General features: G+C 38.2%; 1 protein-coding gene across 1 annotated transcript in view; it reads right to left on the bottom strand.

Moving 5' to 3' along the window:
* The window catches only part of atf7ip (activating transcription factor 7 interacting protein), a 34,666-nt gene extending 19,282 nt beyond the window's left edge, over positions 1-15,384 (bottom strand). Inside the window, exon 1 of the mRNA XM_088004960.1 lies at positions 14,762-15,384. The gene's annotated coding sequence lies outside the window, so the exon portion shown is untranslated. The remainder of the gene's footprint in view (positions 1-14,761) is intronic.
* Positions 15,385-18,907: the final 3,523 nt, after the last annotated feature.

Here is an 18,907-nt window from a genome sequence, read left to right as displayed (position 1 = left end):
AAAAACAGCCAAACAGGATTAAAGCAAATACTGTTATCTTTGCATGTCATTTTTGATGAACTTAACTCCTGCTTTTAGAGATTGTTGTTGTGAGAGACCACATGAATGTTTACCTGGAACAGCTTTTTTTTAAATATTCCTGCTTATTTGACCCAAGCTGTACTAGACATATTAATGTAAAACAAGAAATAGCAGAGGAGGGAAATGGAACATTTTATTTCCTATTCAGATGGTTTTAGGTGCTTCAACCAGTGTTTCTAGCAGTAAACATGACACAGACTTTCTTGGGACTGGGACACAGAGCAAGTTCCTGTTTATTTCTGATAAACTAAACTATTAAAATAAGTAATTACCAATAATGGATATAATGCAAGGAAGTGTCCAAAAAGGCTAAATGCAGTGTGGACAAAAATAAAATCAGCCAGCTATTGAGGGCAGACACTGCATTCCAACTACACTGCGCAGAGCACGCGCTCTACCCTTCCCCCACCCTGACTGCTGGCATCTGGCTTCACTGAGACTCAAAATGGCCACCCGGTTTGCTGTGCGTAGCAACACGGAGCTTCTCCAGCCTGCCGCAGCTTCCAATAGAGCGTTAGCTTCAGCAGCACCGAGCCGCTGGGAAGTGATGCCTGTCTGTCACAAAAAAAGTAAAACCTTGATTTCGGTGGAGCTGACGTCTTCAGTGCGTGTCGGATGCAATTTTTCATTTTTATTTTTTAAATAACGGTCATGTCAAACTGATTCCGCTGATTCCTAGCAATCAAAGTGACCCGTGTCGATTCCTACCACACACAAAAAAATATTTTGATCAGCTTCCAGTGATTTTGACCTTGCCAACCAACTTGACTAAAATCCTCTAATCTGCAGTTCCAGCGGATATTACATTTTATTGAGATTACTAAGAAAGTCCAAAAAGTGATTAATCACATCACCTTCCTTTTTAATCTAGCAAATCTGTTTCTCAATCACAACTTATGAACACGTGACTCAGGTCCAGTGTTAAACCTGACTCGCTTTGTGCCAGACTAACATGTAGAAGGACACTCCGCCTCAACCTGACAATCTGAACAAAATCAGCATGTTTAGAAAACACAAGCATTACGACTGATTTGAAACTGTTTAATAGATGTACATGTTTACAATCAAGCTGTTATGACTGATTATTAGGAATTTGTACTCAAGTATTAATTGAAAGGAAGATAATTCACATACAGGTGCAACTCAGTCAATTAGAATATCTTCAAAAGGTTTGTGGATTTCTGTAATTCAATTCAAACACTTTTATTGTAATCTCTTGTTCAGAAGTGACTTAATACAAGCAATGTAAAGTGTAACCCATATCTTGGATGTGTCTGTATGTGGTGACACCACCTAAAATCAAGACATTGTCAATATCCCCTAAACTTTTGAATACGACAAAATCCACTTAAGATGCTGCTATATTGTGTACTTTTTAAATAACTACACTTTTTTCTTCCACTAAACTTTCTATAATTATGCTTGGATGCAGCGCTCACTCTAGCTTACCATATTTGTGGATGTTATCAACCTTCTTTCCCATGATTGTGTAAGTCATAACAGGGCATTTCTGCATTAAAAGTTATTTTAATTGTAATATTACAATTCCCCAAGAAATACAATGTTGTTGTTGTTTTTTTTTTTTTTTATCAAAAATTTCGTCAAAATTACCAGATCTAAAAACCTAAAATATATCACTCACTGTGTGATGAATTGATGTAAAACTTTTGATGTCAACTGCTAACTTATTGAGATACACCTGAATAATCTTCTGGTGTCTGAAAGAGAGTCATTTCCAAAAACAGGAATTTTGAGACGGCACAGAATACCAATTTGCACTAAAATGCCTTAATTTGAGTAAAAATATAGTCGGTATGTAACTGCAGATCAAACACTGTATACAGAAGTCGTAATCTAATCACATCAGGTAAAAATTACTACCCAACCAGTTTTATTTTACGCTCTCCCATAGGATCAAGCATTTTATGTGTGCTGCAAACTCAAAGGCAGGAAACATGGTGGGAGAATGCAGCAGATTATTTTTTCCTTTCTGTGACATTCCCTTACGTACATCCGTTTGTGTCTTTCTCCATGTACCTTGGAGCGGTTTTGTAGCGAAATATACTTGAATGAAATTTTCTCTAAAATTACTGAAATATTTATTAGTTATTTTGGGGGTGAAAAATGTTACTAAACATTTGTCGACCGCTTGACTGATTTCCGTTTCATCTTATAAGACCTATCCAAGATAAGTCAATTATGGATTAAAAATGATAGTAATTATAATGACCATTTCTAACCTGTTAAACAAATAAACAGAATAGAGAACAAAGTATTAAAATAACATGATTAAACAGCAAAGCAGCAGTCTGCTCCCTAGCCTACTACTGCCCAAGTATTGTACGCGTGATTTGCTCCTGTTGTGCAAAAGCGAAGAGCAGCGACAGCAGGCTAAAAGGAAAAGGGGGAAGAAAACTGGGAGGGGGAGGGCAGAGCCAGAAGGTTCCATGTGAATCAAGCATGCACATGGTGATTATTCTTTAGCCATGCGCTACGGAGAGAGGCTTGTATCATAGCTCAAAACAGGCCACATATGTTAATCAAAAGAAACATCTTGATGCAAAATAAGGTTAGCCTTGGCTTCCTTACGGTATATAAACAAACAAAATTCTTAGCTGACAGCTGAACTAATAAGTCTTACAGCTGCGTTTGTAGCTCTGAAAATAGCCCACCACACCTAGAACAATCTCTGAATGTATCCACGGTCTAAGTCACACTGACTGATGAGAACTAAAGCTAGGACTACACAGTCAGAGCCTAAGTCCACAGCCAGACACACAGCGCCAACACCCATCCCCCACACCTGCAGTCTGCTCCTCGCTGGAGGTTTACTGCCAAGCGTGGACTACACCATTTCAACAGAAGGGTGTTCTTACAAATGAGTGACAGACCTGTAGAGGGGTCTCACAAATTCGCAGCTGTTTAAACACTGTAAATAAAATTCAACCAGCCTGAGTTTAGGATATTTATTCCCAGCAAATTACAGGTCTCTTAAAACCGGTAGACATTCTACCCCATAGCCTCGAAATGGTAGCTCGTTCGCCCTGAGCTGCTGGATGAAATTTTAATCAAGTCTCTGTAGCTAAAAATCTGCTATATTTCTGTCTATTCTGCTTAAAGTTTGTCAAGTCTAAGTAATTTTTTTCCCCCCTATAAAAATAAATCCAATATTCCGTGCTGCTTTTTCTCCTTCTGCATGAAACACACATTGATCTTTTCTCTGTGAAAAGCTGACCAACACCTTCTGATTTAAACTAAATGAATTAGTTTAAAAAGTTAGCCTCAGCTACATGCTTCCCAGCCTCCATTTCTAGTTTGATGGATTGCTTGTAGTGGATGCTTGTAACAGAAATGGCGGCTGCCGCTGCTGCTGAGAGGGTTTCCGTCACGGTGACTACTGTAGCACAAACCTACGTATGACCGTCTCTTGTTCATCCAAACCTTCCTGAGCCTGACAGCCATTTTTCAAAATCAGATCAACTTGCCAATTTTATTTGATTACTTTCCCCCCCTCATTTATTAACTTTTATTTAGAACAGGTGGCATACTTTTAGGGAAATTTGCATTATACACAATGTCCAAAGATCAATTGTGTTTCAAATGTAAATGCAATTTATTCATTGTCTGTGAACTTTCATGAAATAGAGAACATCAAACTACAGAAATGTTAGACCTAGTTACTAGAGTAAAACCTGATGCAGATAATGTACATGACACATTATCTCACAATGTGTCACGCATACAACACTCGTCTGAAACAACTGGAGCACTAATCCAAAACAACAGAAAAAAAAAATCCAAAACTTTGTTTTTATCCACTTGCAGGTTTAACACTGCAAATTCCTGATGTAAAACATCTATTGCCAAATTGCTTTGCTATGCTGATGATACTTTTTTGATACTACACTATTGTACCTCTTGCTTTGTGTGGAAACAAAGACACAGTAAATGTTTTCCTACAATCGTCTTGAGTCAAGACAAGACTGAGCTTTTCTCTGGTTTAATGACACAGAATGCTTGGACTGCGCCACCACTAAGAACCTTTCACTTTTGTGCAAAGTTATCATTAAAAGGAAAATATTTTAACTAAAAACATGCCTACTTAGAGTACCTTTTCGTAGAAAATTATGTTCCAATTTTAAACTTAGGATCTGAAACAGCAGTGCACTCCAGAACTGATAGAGCCTGGTATCTACGTTGTTTGGGGGGGTTGTATTGGATGGTTGTGCACTTCATAAGAGGGAGCAGGCAGCTTTAATTTCACAAGCATTAGTAGAAAAACTAAACTCTGGAGGCTGCATTTGTTTTAAAACTATGTAGTTCCAATTATTTGATATGAACGTCGTACGTCTTGTAGATTGCTCAAGCCTATCCTACCAGTATTGTGATCTCAGCAGTTCCGAGACGATGCAACAAACTACAAATATCTACAAACTAGTTCTCTCTTCTTTTTCTTTGGGTTACCCATCACAAATATACTTGAACTTTTTTCACATTGAGGTTTAGGTTGAGAAGTGTCATTTTCCCCCTCAGCAGGCTGAATGCATTCCTGATAAAGTCCAGCTTCAACATGTGCATAAAACACAAGTAAGAGATAAGCTATCTCAATTTTATCTGTACAAATCGCATGCTCTTCCAACATTTGTTCACTATTGATTAGCCTCTTTTTCTTTTGTGGCCCTTCTGGGTTGGTCGTATTAGCCCTTTTATTATAAAGAATCTGTCTCGAATTAATATTTTTCAAGATCTTAGTTTGCACTGCTTTCTTGTTCTCTTGCCAGCTAAGTTTGGTTTAATAAAAGCAGTTATTTGTTCTTATTTTTGATAGATTTTGCATATATAAATTACATAAGCTATGTTATTCATGAAAAATCGTTCAACAATCAAAAAAAAACTATGAAATATAGCCACAGATTCGTAAATGGAACAAGTGTGCAGTAGCAAGTGCTTTACACCTGCAGGGAATTTATTCCTGCAGGTACTATTCTAACCCCAATATTGACTATATAAAGTGATTGGGTTATTGTAAGTCTCACAAAATCCTGCAGTAGGCTTTTGAAAAAAAACAAAACAAAAAAACCTCACCATCCAATTCAACATTGTTACAATAAACACCACAAAATTTCTAGGTAAACCTATAAACCCACATTGCCCATTCTCATTTCTGACACCTTCCCACGCTAGAGTCATGTGTGAAATGACTGGAGTAAAATGGAAGGTCAAAGCTGTGGGTAATTGAGGTGGTCTCAGAGTCCAGTTGATTGAGCATGAGGTGGAGGGTAGGGGAAGCTCAGTCTATGCAATTTTTCACTCTGACCATCGGGGATCTGTCCACACCTCTGATGTTGCAATTTAAAGAACAAAAAGCACACATTGTTGCAGGACTTGACTGGTTACTGTGAAAGAAACAGGAAAAATTTGTGTTTTTAACCAAAAGAGCTCTATACATTGTTTCTTTGCCATTTCATACGCAGATTTTTGTTTGCAATTTCAAGACAAAGGGATGCAAAGGGGGGCGCCTATCACAGTCCAACTCGTCTTGCACACTGAACATAATACATCTTTACGTAGACTCCTTTTTATCTTTTGGGCACACTTTGGCGTCTGATGTCAAAGCATAGGGTAAAATTATGTCAACCGAAAATATATATCAGGAGGAGTTGATTTATTTTGTTTGGATGACAAGATCACAAAGGCTTTGTCTTTGCTGTTTGCAATCTAACTCTGTATGGCCAACGTCTACAGTTGCAAACTTTACAAGTTTATATTTTCTAATCTTCATCTAACCCCTGCAAGAAATTTGTCTGACTCAGATCAGTACATAATAAGGTTTTTTTTTTCTTCTAGTACATTTCAGTTCTATGGCATCATTACAAATATTCATGGACAAGTGGCCAGTTCAAATTCAAGGAAAATTTGCCATATGTGAAATGGCCAGGTCAATCCTTGAGCAGGAAACTGAACTCCACATTGCCTCTGACCCTTTTGCATTGGCTAAAAATGACTAATGGCATATACTGGATACTTTAGCAAATCTGCAAATACAAAGACTGAGTATAAGGGACATCCATGAACAACTATTGCCATTATTATTTGGTGCAACACAAACTGTTGGCAATGTCCAACCACAGCTAATTTTCATTTTCTGCCCAATTAAACATTCTAAGTCAAATGTATATAGAGAAGGTCAAACAACAAGTCTTGGAAACACTAATATTACCAAAAGCATGTTGACTGGCTACTGGGGAAAAGGTAAGCCACCTACCTACAGAAGACCTTGCTGCAGCAGCAAAAAAATATCCTCTTGATAAAATTTACACAGCTACCAGGAGAGAGACTTAGAATATGCAGTAGTACATAGGCCTGTCACCATAAATGATAAATCAATTAATCGCATGATAAATTAAACCTATCGACCTCATTTTAATTATCCTGCCTTTTTTCTTTCTGTTGATGACACTGAATGAAAAAAAAAAAGGCTCAACTCCAGTGCTCTCCACTGACCCTCCCTTCCCCATTTCTTTAGTGTAATGTCAAGCTCACATTACACGAGTTGTCGGCCGACTGTCAGCCCATTATCAAAACCTGAGACCACACATTAGCCGACAGAAATCCTAGGTATAACGGTTCAATCGGGTTCAATTGTGCAGAGTGGTTTCCAGCCACATGGGCACAAAATAATGGCTACAAGTCCAGTTAACTAATTTTAAAACCAGGCATTAATCAATGCTTTACTAGAATCTACCTGTGATGCATGTGGCTAGAGTCAGTGTAAAATCCTGACTGAATGAAAATCATTATAACCCATCTATGTCACGTTAACGAAGAACAGCTGAAAAGTTACCGGGTTTATCAACTGCTGTAGCAATTTGGCTCCAACTCTTCCCCTTGTCATTTCTATATTCTTTCTTGAAATGTTGAATAAATATTAATGTTGTTTCCACATATCATCTCCGATGTCCGCTGGACTTCGGGTTGTGCCGTGTCAGCTGTTTGGGATTCCCCTCGTAATTTCCCCTCAGAAAGCATGGAGGAGAATCCGCGCTTTCTGATTGGCTACCCGTCACATTCAACAGGCTGCGTTAAGCTCCCAGTCGGGGAAAACCCCGATTTAGATCGGAGCGGCTACGACCAAAGATCTACCGTAACACACCACACACTGCAGGATGATCGGCTACGAAATCACCAGCGACAATCTTGGATCGCCCAACGTTCTAAGATTATCGTAAGAGGAAAATAGGGGGCAAAAAATCGTGTAGTGTGAACTATTGCGTCAGGATGTGCCCGTCTTCTCTATTCAGGGGTGTCAAACTCCAGTCCTCAAGGGCCGCTGTCCTGCAGTGTTTACATGTGCCACAGGTAAAAAAACAGTGGAATGAAATGGCTTAATTACCTCCTCCCTGTGTAGATAGGTTCTCCTGAGCCTTGCCAATGACCTAATTATTCTTTTCAGGTGTGGTGCAGCAGAGGCACATCTAAAAGTTGCAGGACAGTGGCCCTTGAGGACTGGAGTTTGACACCCCTGAAAAACTAATGATTACTGAAGGCCAATACAGTATACAGACTTCATAATCTGCACTCTTTTGGTTGAATGCAGTATTTATTTCCACTTTGACATTATGTTGTTTAGTTTTTATTCAAGTACATTTTTTTGTTAATGGAGACTGAGAATCCATTTTATTTTTGTTTTTGGTTGTTTTGTTTTAGTTTATCAGTTCCAGTGTTATGTGCTCTTTTGAAAATAAAATGTATCTATTAATGGCAGGAAATCACATGCATTATTAGTCATTTCCATTAAATCAGGGTCAACTGATCTTGAAACAATATTATCATTTATCGCAATAATTTTTTAGACAATTAATCGCTCAGTAAAATTTGTTATCGTGACAGGCCTGGTAGAACATGAGAAAGGAACTGCAAAACGACGAAAGCGGGATGCCCACAACGATTAATCCTCCTGGCCAACACGGGAATTGCAAAGCTGATAATTTTGAAGTCAAAGAATACACTTCAGACATGACAGACATTGGAAACAGATAATTCTCCACCCCAAAGAAACAGCAGTTTGAAACCAGCCCTGATAACAAGCCTTGTTCTACTTTTTGTGTCCAATAGTGATGATTTTTATAATTAATTTCATTAACTCAAATTCATTTATGGTTGATACTTTTCAAGATTATTTTAATCCACACATGTTACTACAGACAATGATTTTGGATGGTATTTCAGAAATTAGATTTTAACATTGTATTGGGAAAAAAAAAGACAAAAACTGAACAAGTAACAGTCCTGCAAAATAGTTCATGTTTCTTTAGTGCCTTGTTTCATTTTGCTGATGTCCACATCGTAATATTTGTTATGATGTTGCTATGAATTTCAAAATGGATTGTTTGCATTATATTGACCATTGGATATATTTCTGTTAGGAGTGCACTTACTTATCGGTGCATATTTCCTTAATTTTGGGAGATCAGTGATCAGCCAATTTTTACACATTGCCAATTCAGCACTTTCTTGATATATTGAATTCCAATTTTGGCTTTTAAGTTAGGCTTTTTAAAAGATCGGTAATCAGCGATCAGCCACCCCTAATTTCTGTATAGTGATGGCCAAATCACTATACAGTGATCCCAAGTAAGAGTTGGAGCTTCAATCAAGGCTTTGTAAATGGGTGTTTGAGTACCTTGTCCATTTCAGACAATCCTTTATATTCTTGATCTGCATGTTTCTTACCAACTAAAATGTCTTAAGAAATAGGGGATGAAGTCAACCCAACAATATTAGACCCCTGATCCTCGATAGTAAATAGTCACAACCCAGAGACCTCTAAGGGCTGTTGTTGTGGAACAAGTTGGCGGTACAATTCAAAGCAGACAACATCTGTTGCAGCAGGAGTCCGTTGTGGCCAAACAGAGTAGAAGCACCACATGATCTTCCATTGTCCATCTGATCGGCGTAGCAGTTCATTACAACAAATTCTTAAAGAAAGAATAAAACATGTAAATGGATGTATCACTGCCTATCAGCGTTCTATAGGTTGGGGATTATGGTGATCTAAAAAAATTGGGCTTCCCTTAAGTATTTTCTGTTTGCAAAAGCAGTCCAAGTAAAAGGGAGGCTTTTTATTGGCTCTCATCTGTATCATGTGATCTACCGTATTTTCCGCACTATAAGGCGCACCGGATTATAAGGCATACCTTCAATGAATGGCCTATTTTAAAACTTTTTTCATATATAAGGCGCACCGCATTATAAGGCGCATAGAATAGGCTACAGTTAGGGTTGTCACCCATCCCGTATTGAACGTGATTTGTTCCATACTCTACAAATGTGGATGTGTAATAATAAAGAAGTGGTCCCGAATAATTTATATAGTAGGCTGCCCCAGTCATTGTTTCACTCACGGTGTTGGTGTTGCGATATTGTGCCCAAATGCTTTCTGGGTAACACAGACCAACCGACACGCTGCCGCCGCAGTCTCTGTCTCTCTTCCCCCGCCCCCGAAACATCCCGGATGAATGTCTAAAGCCACTTTGTTGACATAAAGAATGTCAACAAAACAGTCCAACTCCAGTCGGTGAGGAGAGCTTTCCGTGACTGGGCCGGGGCGTGGCCAGACGGTGGTCACCCTTCTCCGTTCGCGCACAGCATGTTCGTGGACAACATGGTGCCAAATGTCCTGCAGACGACCTGATTCTAGACCAGGGGTGGGCAATCCTGGTCCTCGAGGGGCCGGTGTCCTGCAACTCTTAGATGTCTCCCTGGTACAATACACTTGAATCCAATAGCTGAATCACCTCCTAAGTGCAGTCAAGTTCTCCAGAGTCCTGCTAATTACCTCATTATTTGAGCTACAACAAGACCTGTTGTAGTTCAATATTGGTCCATATATAAGGCGTACCGGATTATGAGGCGCACTGTCGGCTTTTGAGGAAATCTAAGGTTTTTAGGTGCACCTTATAGTGCGGAAAATACGGTACTCTGAGTGGGAGAGGATCAAACAGTAGTCATTAAAAATTGCAATATTGAAAGTAAAGTGCTAAGTTTTGAAGCCAGACAACCTATTCTTTAAGCTTTGTAAAATGACATTTCAACTGAACTCTGTTTGAATTGAAATTTATTAAGAGCCAAAAAAATGAAGAAAAAAAAAACTGAGTTATTAAAATAAACTTTGCCTACATTAGGCTAATGCCAACATCAGCCTATCATTTAAATAAACAATATGACAAAGAAACACTTTTTGGTGAGGAGGTTGCTGTAGAGAGAAGAATACTACCAGTTTTAGTCTTAAATGAGGTGTTTGTAAATTAATTCAGAGGCAAAATGTGTAAGAAGATATTTAAATAAGAAAAAATGTATATAGAGACATTTGGCTCTCCATTCAGGTAATTAATTTAAAGCAGGGGGAATATGCTAACTATTTTAATGTTAATTGCAAAAAGAAGATCCTAAAGACAACTCCATTCTTTGGAGGGCTGTTGTAAACGAATATTTTAGTAATCGAGTAATCTATCGATTATTCTTACAATTAATCAAGTAATTGGATAAAAAAAAAGATAAAACATTGGTAAATCTAACATAACAGCAGTATTCCCATCGCATATCAACATCAGTCCAATTTTTCACATTTGAGCTTTCCTAACAATAACTTTTCTGTAGTTTACAAAATTAACCTGTAACAATAATGGCTCGCTTTCTAAGTTAACCTGAAGAAAAGTTGTACAAAAATGTTAAATTATATTCAATTCAATAATGAAGAGACAGGCTCACAAATACGCTTATAAAAATGTCGGCATTCCAGCTTTTCGTCTATGTATTCATCTACAGTCAATTTAATAGATGAACTCTCACCTTGCCCAGACATTTATAGTTTTTGTGTTCATGTTAACGACGGGATTTGACACCTTCGTTTGTCACACACAGAAACTCATCTACCAGCTATGTGCCGCCACGATGAGCTCCGCCACCTATTTGTTGCAACCGGGATGATATGAAAAAGAAAATTCAGATTTGTCCATAAAGCTACACTTACGTTAATAATCTAATGCGCAGTGTACAGTCTATCTGCTCACCTGTATAAGTACACCTTCAGCGCTCTTCCCCGCTGTTCGCTCTGAACCGCCACCAGGCAGCAGCTCTGGGAGGAGAAAAGACTAGAAAAGACTCCAGGCATCGCACCATTTATTTTAAGGATGCTTACTGTTCTCCTGAAAAACCCGGACATCATCACCAATCAATAAAATCCTCCCAGGCCGAACTTGAAAATTGGACGTTATGCTGCTAACACTTAGCTTTGGTCAACAACTCAGGCAGAAGTGAGAGCGCTGCACAACACAAATAATAACCCGGCTGGAACACGGTGCACTAAATAATAAAATCTAATTTAATGAAGCTTCAAAGCAGATCAATTTTCCTCGAGGAATTTTAATAATTGAGGTACTCAAATCACTCCAGGAATCGTTTCAGCCCTAATTCTTTGTCTTCGTTTTAAAATCTTATTAAATCTTGTTTCACAGCAACATATCATTTGCAAACTGTGTGATGTCTCCTGTGCTCCAAATGTAAACAAAAGATGACTGTTTATGGCAGAAATATGGAAAATCCTTGAGAACAAAATTCAAGCATATCCATGGCATCGCTTTCATAAACCAAAAAGTTGTATTCAATTAAGACGGTATCAGAAAATGCCTAATCTTAAATTTCTTGGGGTAGCTGTAGCTTACTCACCAAGAGTAGCCTGACAATAGGGAGACTGTAAGTTTGATTCAGACTACCTTGTCCCAACTAGCCAATGCATCTTTGGGTGTGGCATTGAACCCCTAAATTTTGTATCAATTTGTGTGTGACAAATGTGGTTTGTAGTAGTTGGTAAGTTTAGGTCCTCTTTACATAGATCTGGACTAAGAAGTAGTTATAATGCTGCTGCCACTAGTCTGGTGGAAATGAGTGATAAGTGTCCTGAGGCGGGAGCTCGGCTGGAGACTGCAGCTCAGTGGAGGAGCATCGTGTAAATAGGCAGAGCTTTGTGAGAGCAAGCGTTTAGACCTGAAAATACCAGACGGCAGTCTTACGTAAACAAACTTTTAGATAACGTCTAGAAAAGTGCTGCGGAAATGAAGTCCTTCTAAACTTCTAAAATATTGGGGGAAAGGTAAAAACAGCTCTCTGAGGTCCACACACACACTGATGTGTCCATCTAATACATCACTGTAATACAAAGCAAGCCAACAATATTACTTCTTTCCATAACTTATTATGAAGGCCATAGAATACGTGGCTTAAGCATTACAACACATATTTCATTAGAGCAAAGAAACTCGCTGTAACACTTTATGAGCTGAAAAAATACAGTCCTTGATAATCAGTGTTATATAATAAATACCTACAAATGAACAAAGAAATGTGTATACAGTTATATTTTGATTTCACGCTAAATAGCAAAGGTTTTCTTTTTGATTCATTCTTATTTGGCAGCTGAATACAGATTAATTTCAAAAACTGTTCAATTGTACAAAATCTATGATTAATGGTATTAAAAGAGAGGCTAAATGAATCTGACAAACTAAGAAATACTAACGCCTTCATGGACGTCTTTGAAAAATGTAGGTGGTGCCTTTAAAGACTGCTCCCACCTCCGCAGGGTAAAAAAACTGCAATGAATTACAAGTGCACCATGTGAGCACTGCAACAGAGGTGTGGGGGAGGTGAAACAAGAAACAGGGCTGTACCATCTTCCAAAAGGTGAAACATCTGAAATGGACCAATTTAGATTAATTTTACATCAGTTTCAAGTACCAAAACTATGATGAAGAAGTTCAGTTGTGAGAACTGAACTGTTCTCACATTTACTGTGATTCAACAGCTTTGTTAATCACATGCTTCTGTTGTTCCCTTGGGAAGCATGTACTCATTCATTTGTACATTAGTTCAACTAAAACTGAAAAAAAAACTCATTTTAACTTCATAAGGAAACACTATATAGCAAAAAAAAACTGCCTAGCTCTAGTTTTACCATAGAGATTAGGCCACACCCACTTTTTAAGGCAATGTGCTTCATGGAAAATCACTGGCCTGTACCACTTCAGGCCAAAAGGGGACCTTGACAACATACAGTGAGGCGTGCTATTGTTTCCTCTTATATTTTAGTCATAGCTGTTTTTTGCCACATGAAGATATTCATGTGTATTGTTAAGTTTTACTTTGGGTACAAAGAGAAAAAAAAAAGGGCAACCTTAAAAAAACCTCCAGAAACGTAATGACAGATGGAAATAATGGGACATAAAAAAAAGTCTTGGTTTTATAACTCCTTAGTTTTGTTGTTTGTCTTTTTTTTTTTATTCAAGTATATGGAGAAAATCCATGAACACAAATCTCTCCTGTGTGTCTCTTCACTCAACTGTAACCTGTGCTGTGAGCTGGTTGGGGTTGCTGCTTGTTTTAGCATCAGCACAACATACCCGCCATGCTGACTTGTTAGGGGTGGGTCTTTACATATTTCACAAAGACATAATTATACCAGAGACAACAAATGTTTCCAGTTAACACTGTAAGTATTTAAACCAGATAATCCATCAATAATATTCATCTCGGCTCATCTCAGATAAAAGGAATAAACTAGCATGCTATAATGTTTCAAAAAGTAATAGAAACCTAAATCGAGCCAGAAGCTGGATTGACATCAGAGCTAGACATGTAAACAGTGAATAGCACAAATATTAAACAAGTAAACCCCTACAGCAAATCAACCCTGCAAAAGTATGAACCAGGAAAGTATGGTTAATTGATCAGGCAAAATTTTTGGCTAGGCTCCGCCCATCACTTCAAATCAACGCTACCAAAATGAAAAAAAAAAATTCTCTTTACAACATTAAAATGCATTCGACAAAGCATAAAAATTCATTAAAATTTTAACAAATTAGAATTTCTGAAAATGTGATGGCTTTCACGAAAGCCGTCAATTCCCCCAAAAAAATCATCATGCTGTAACTTGAAAACTAAAATGCACAAAATTGTAAATTACTTCCCAGCAAAAACTGTCAGATACAGCAAAGACACTCAAATAAATGCAAGTGCTGCTATCAGAACAGAAGAGACAAGAGTGCCTCGTGTCAGTTGCTAGGAAACTGGTCAGCTGAAATTTTTCGATAGGCTCCGCCCACAAACATATCCGCCTTGACAACATTTTAAAAAACAACCAGCTTCCTTGGTTATGACATTACAAATACAAAGTAAGATTTTTCATTGCAAAATTCAACATTTGAAGAAAGTTGTGAAACGGAATTTGTGGAACTCATAGCTATTTTTCGCTAAAGCTAGGAGCAACGCAAAACTGCACTGTAAAAAGTCTTTATGATACAGCAAATATATTTAAAAACAAAATATTAAATAAAAAATATAACAATAAAAGTAAAAATAATAGAAACATGTTTTAATATATATTTAAGTTTTTAGCTATAGTGATCAGTGTTAGCTTACATTTCTTATCATCGCTAGCTGCTAATGACAGCTTCAACAGGTCACTCTTTATAGAGTTAGCCAAAAAATATTTTCTGATTGACTGTAAATTCAATCAGGAAAAAAACACAAGAAAGGCGCTTGACTTGAAAAAAAAAGAAAAAAAAACGAAAAAGGGAAGAAAAAAAAGAGTGAGGCTTGGTTAGCATGCAGTACCGCCACTCACCGACTCGTCTTGTTGTCCAGTGGTGTTGAGTTATTTTCAGTTTGGACTTTGATGTGTCCGCTTCTCTCCAGAACGGTGCAGACAGGATGTAGTGTGGATGGAGCTGCAGGACACCGGTTTCTACATGCACAAGGTAAATAAAGCCGCAGTTCTATGTTGTGCTGTAGTCGGCACACTCCACTCCGACTCAGCTTCTCTTGGAGGAAAAAAAATAGACTCCTCCTCCTTTCGCACAAACGACTCAAAAAAACAAAAAGACCAACGGTTGCGCTGTGACGTCAGTTGTTGGTGGCGGGAGCGGGGGGTTGGTCGGCAACGTCGGAAAGTCGTCCGCGTCGATCAGCCGTCGCGACCTGATTTTTTTCCTCCTTTTTATCTCCTCTTTGTAGTCTTTCTATACCGGCGGAGATACCAAAACTGGTACCTAAAACCGGAAAAGGTACGTATGAAGAAGCTCCTGGACGTCACGGGTATGGTTCCTAGAAGTTGATCCGGCAGGACTCGGCAGCAGCAACCTCAGTCTGGAGCAACCCAGCTGCAGTATGGTAGAAACAGCCACACAGAGCAGACTTCTGCTAGGACAAACTGCAGAGGAGCTGCATATTAGCACGGAGAGGGAGGGGTGTGTGATTTGTCCACGACAAAGAAAAACGGTTCAGGAGGAGGGATTAAACCGAGGGGGAGGGATTTAAACAAAGGAGGAGGAGCTAGTCCAGCAACAGCCTCACAAGTGTTCTAAACTAACTTCCACTACACCTGTGGTATAATTAGGCTTTAGGTCCTACTTGACAGTACTCTGACTGTGATTCATTAGTCTTGTGTGTTCATGTTCCCCATATCTGTATCTGCATGGAGAGGTTGAGCTTTGCTTACTCAGAATTATTGTTATTCAAAACTGTGCCTTATATGACATGATACGTATAAGGCACATATACATGTACATATGCAGCCTAATTTTTATGTAAGCAGAGTGCTAAATCTAAAATTGTGGAGGAAATGTGATGGTACCTTTTTTTTCCAGCTGAATAAGCAGATGGATGAGTCCACACTCTGAGCTGATGGGAGGCCACAGAAAAGCAAGACCACAAGAAAAAAAAATTAGTTAAAACCTTAAAAATGTCAGATCTGTCGTGTTTGTGCTGCAGGAGATTGCGTCTTGCTATCTATCATGGCACAGTTACACATGTCAGCCATTTTGTTGACTCACTGACACAAAGAAGTAGTACAGTACCACCAAAGACCAGCAGAGGGCAGACAGTGAATATTCTCTGATCACAAGCAGTAAAAAAAATCTCTCTTTTACTGCTTGTGCAGATGTCTGGACTACTTGGCACCCCAAGTAGTCCAGACATCTGCACTTACTTTAGTCTGGTTTAGCTAGGATTTTTTTTTACATGTTCATACATTAGCCATGATCAGTAAAGAGTCTCTGCTCTCCATGACCAATGCTTCCCCCCCCCCCCAATCACATTCATGCAGACCAGCCCAGACAAGATCTGAGGTGCCAGCCTGATCAGGCAAAAGCTTTCTAAACCCACAAAGCTCCAAAGTCACCTGCATATGTCAAGATATCCACCTAGGTTGTGCTGCAACATATTGCTTCTAAAGTCACAGAAAGCTCCATATCTTGCCATGTGCAACATTTTTACAGTACAGCAAGGTCAATAATGTTGAGGTAACTTTTCCTACGGATTACACGCTTGGCTCTGTTCTCGTTACTACATTAAGCACTTATTTGTTCATGCTTAATTGGACAAAAAAATACTAGCAGAAATCAAAACTTCCTGTTGTACATTTAACCTGATGAAGTCATTTTTCCTCATCTGAGTGCCTGGCTGATTCAATGTTTTCAATGCTTACATTATTTTTTCTATATCTTATCTACAGCGATGTAAATTTTTCCTGTCTTTTGATTAACTTCTGCTTTTATAGGTTTTTATATATATATATATATATATATATATATATATATATAATGAACAGTCATAACATTTTTAACCACCGGGGGGCGCTAGAGCACACATAAGGCAGCTTATTGAATCTCAGTGCTCAGGAAGAAGCAGACATTATTAATGCTTCAATGTTGCGAGTAGAACAGCTAACAATTACAATAATGTACTGTTGCAAAAGTTTGTACACCCCTAAACCATGTGCACTGCTTTTCCTATTTTTGGTGTAAGGCGGTTCCAAAAAATAAAAATTAAGAACACATTTCTTTGAAAATGGTGACTTCAGTGTCATATTTATACATTTATTACTATATCTAGTAATTTGCGAAGGCTGGATGTTTGTAGCTCAGAATTTGCTCAAATTTAATGAGATCCATCGTCTGCAATTCTAGCTATGTTGTCTGTGCAAGCATGGCACGTTTAGACTGAATTCACTGATAGGTATTCGTTTGTAAAAGGACTTGAGCATCTCCAGATTTTCCTCCAAAGACTCAAGAAATTCAGAAATCACAGGTAAGTTCTTTGTTGACATTTTTATGAATGACAAACATCTAGTCTTATAATGCTATACATTTTTAAATCTTTAGCATAGCACATTTCAGAAAATGAAATGTCAGTCTTATGAGGGATCTGACTACCTCTGATTAACTTTATATCCACATTCAGTAACTAATTCACTCTTGAAGTTTGAATGAGCCATCTTGGAACCAAAAAGTAAAGTCTGATGTTCACTGTGATTTTTTTGTATCAATTAATTTCTTTAAAAATCTGTTGTAGGCCATAGCATGGCGTAGCAGTAGAGCAGATACCTCATACGCTAAGGATGTAGGCCTCAACGCAGCCATTCTGTGTTCGATTCCTGGCCTTTGCTGCATGTCTTCCTGTTTTCTGTCTGTGCATTTCCTGTCTGGTGATTGTCAATAAAGGCCACTAGTGCCAAAAAAAGTGTGCTGGGACCTCGAATAAGTGATCTGTGCTAATTTAGCAGAACAGGCTAATCAGCAACTGATTTAACAATCTCAGCAAACAATAAATGTCAGTATCAGAAATTTAATACACCATTTTCGTTGTGTGGATGCTACAACAGCTGTCATCTTTGTCTTTCACATTATCCGTCCTAACCGTTTTTACCGTTGGAATCAAGAGCTTTAGTACCAGCACTAGCTATCTCATGTGCCAGTTACTAATGAATAATTAGTTGACTCTCAACTGGCAGGCCACTGAGAGTCAATGGCCTGCCAGTTTTCAATGTCTCCCTCTTGAGAGATTGGGAGACCATTCAAAAGGTCCAACTATCTTCTCAGACAAACTTCTACAGAGGCCTGCTAATGAACCTTCATGTTTGTTTAACTAAGGAAATAACTAAAACATGCATTGGCACTTGAAACTTTGGGTACCACTACGCTAACAGATCATTTGCTGGGAGTCATTTTGTTTGACTAATGTTTATTGGGGTTTCTTTTTTTTTATTTTTTTTGACAAAACGACTTCCGTTTTGCTCTAACCCTACCCAAAAATGCTAGCTGATCTATTTTCCGACATTAGGACACCTATGAAATTAAAATGGAATTTTCAAATTGTGTAGGCCAAGAAAAACTTTGAGGAAGCAGAGAAAAGTAAAGACGTAAGTTACACGTCTTCTAATAGTAATACAGCAGCTTTTCATGTCTCAAATTAGTGTAATGTTCTTTTTAATGAGTTAATGCAGTGCAATGTTTAGGACATTTCTTCAAACTATTAGAAAAGACTCAAGTAATCCTGATGTTTTTAGTTTTTCTGTCAGCGCTGGATGTTTCTTCCTGTTACTGTATAATGGGAGAGATGTGTATCTGGAACCCAGAGGTTTTAGCAGTGAGAATTTTCCCTTGGTTTCACCTTACACCACTTACGCCTACAATACAATATTTACCTTTCGCATCTAATTCAAGGTACGGTCCCAAATAAAATTAATACATAGGCCAGTCATTGTAATCACGTTTTCATTTTGTAAATGTATTACTGTGGCATAACACAATAACTTGAGATGAAAGCCGTCTTTATAGACAACAAATATCCAGATGAACTAATGAATAACGGGCAATTACACCACATAATTGTTTACCTTGTCTAGCATTACATTGAAGAACCTGAAACTTACGAAAACACATCTGTTCATTTATTTTTGCATAGCACATCCAAGAAGACCCATGGCCTCCAT

The sequence above is a fragment of the Poecilia mexicana genome, unplaced genomic scaffold, assembly GCF_051168715.1.
Source record: "Poecilia mexicana isolate PSO_F unplaced genomic scaffold, ASM5116871v1 scaffold_1, whole genome shotgun sequence".
NCBI lineage: Eukaryota > Metazoa > Chordata > Actinopteri > Cyprinodontiformes > Poeciliidae > Poecilia > Poecilia mexicana.
The sequence above is the reverse complement of the archived record's forward strand: the minus strand, read 5'-3'. Positions and strand labels throughout refer to the sequence as shown.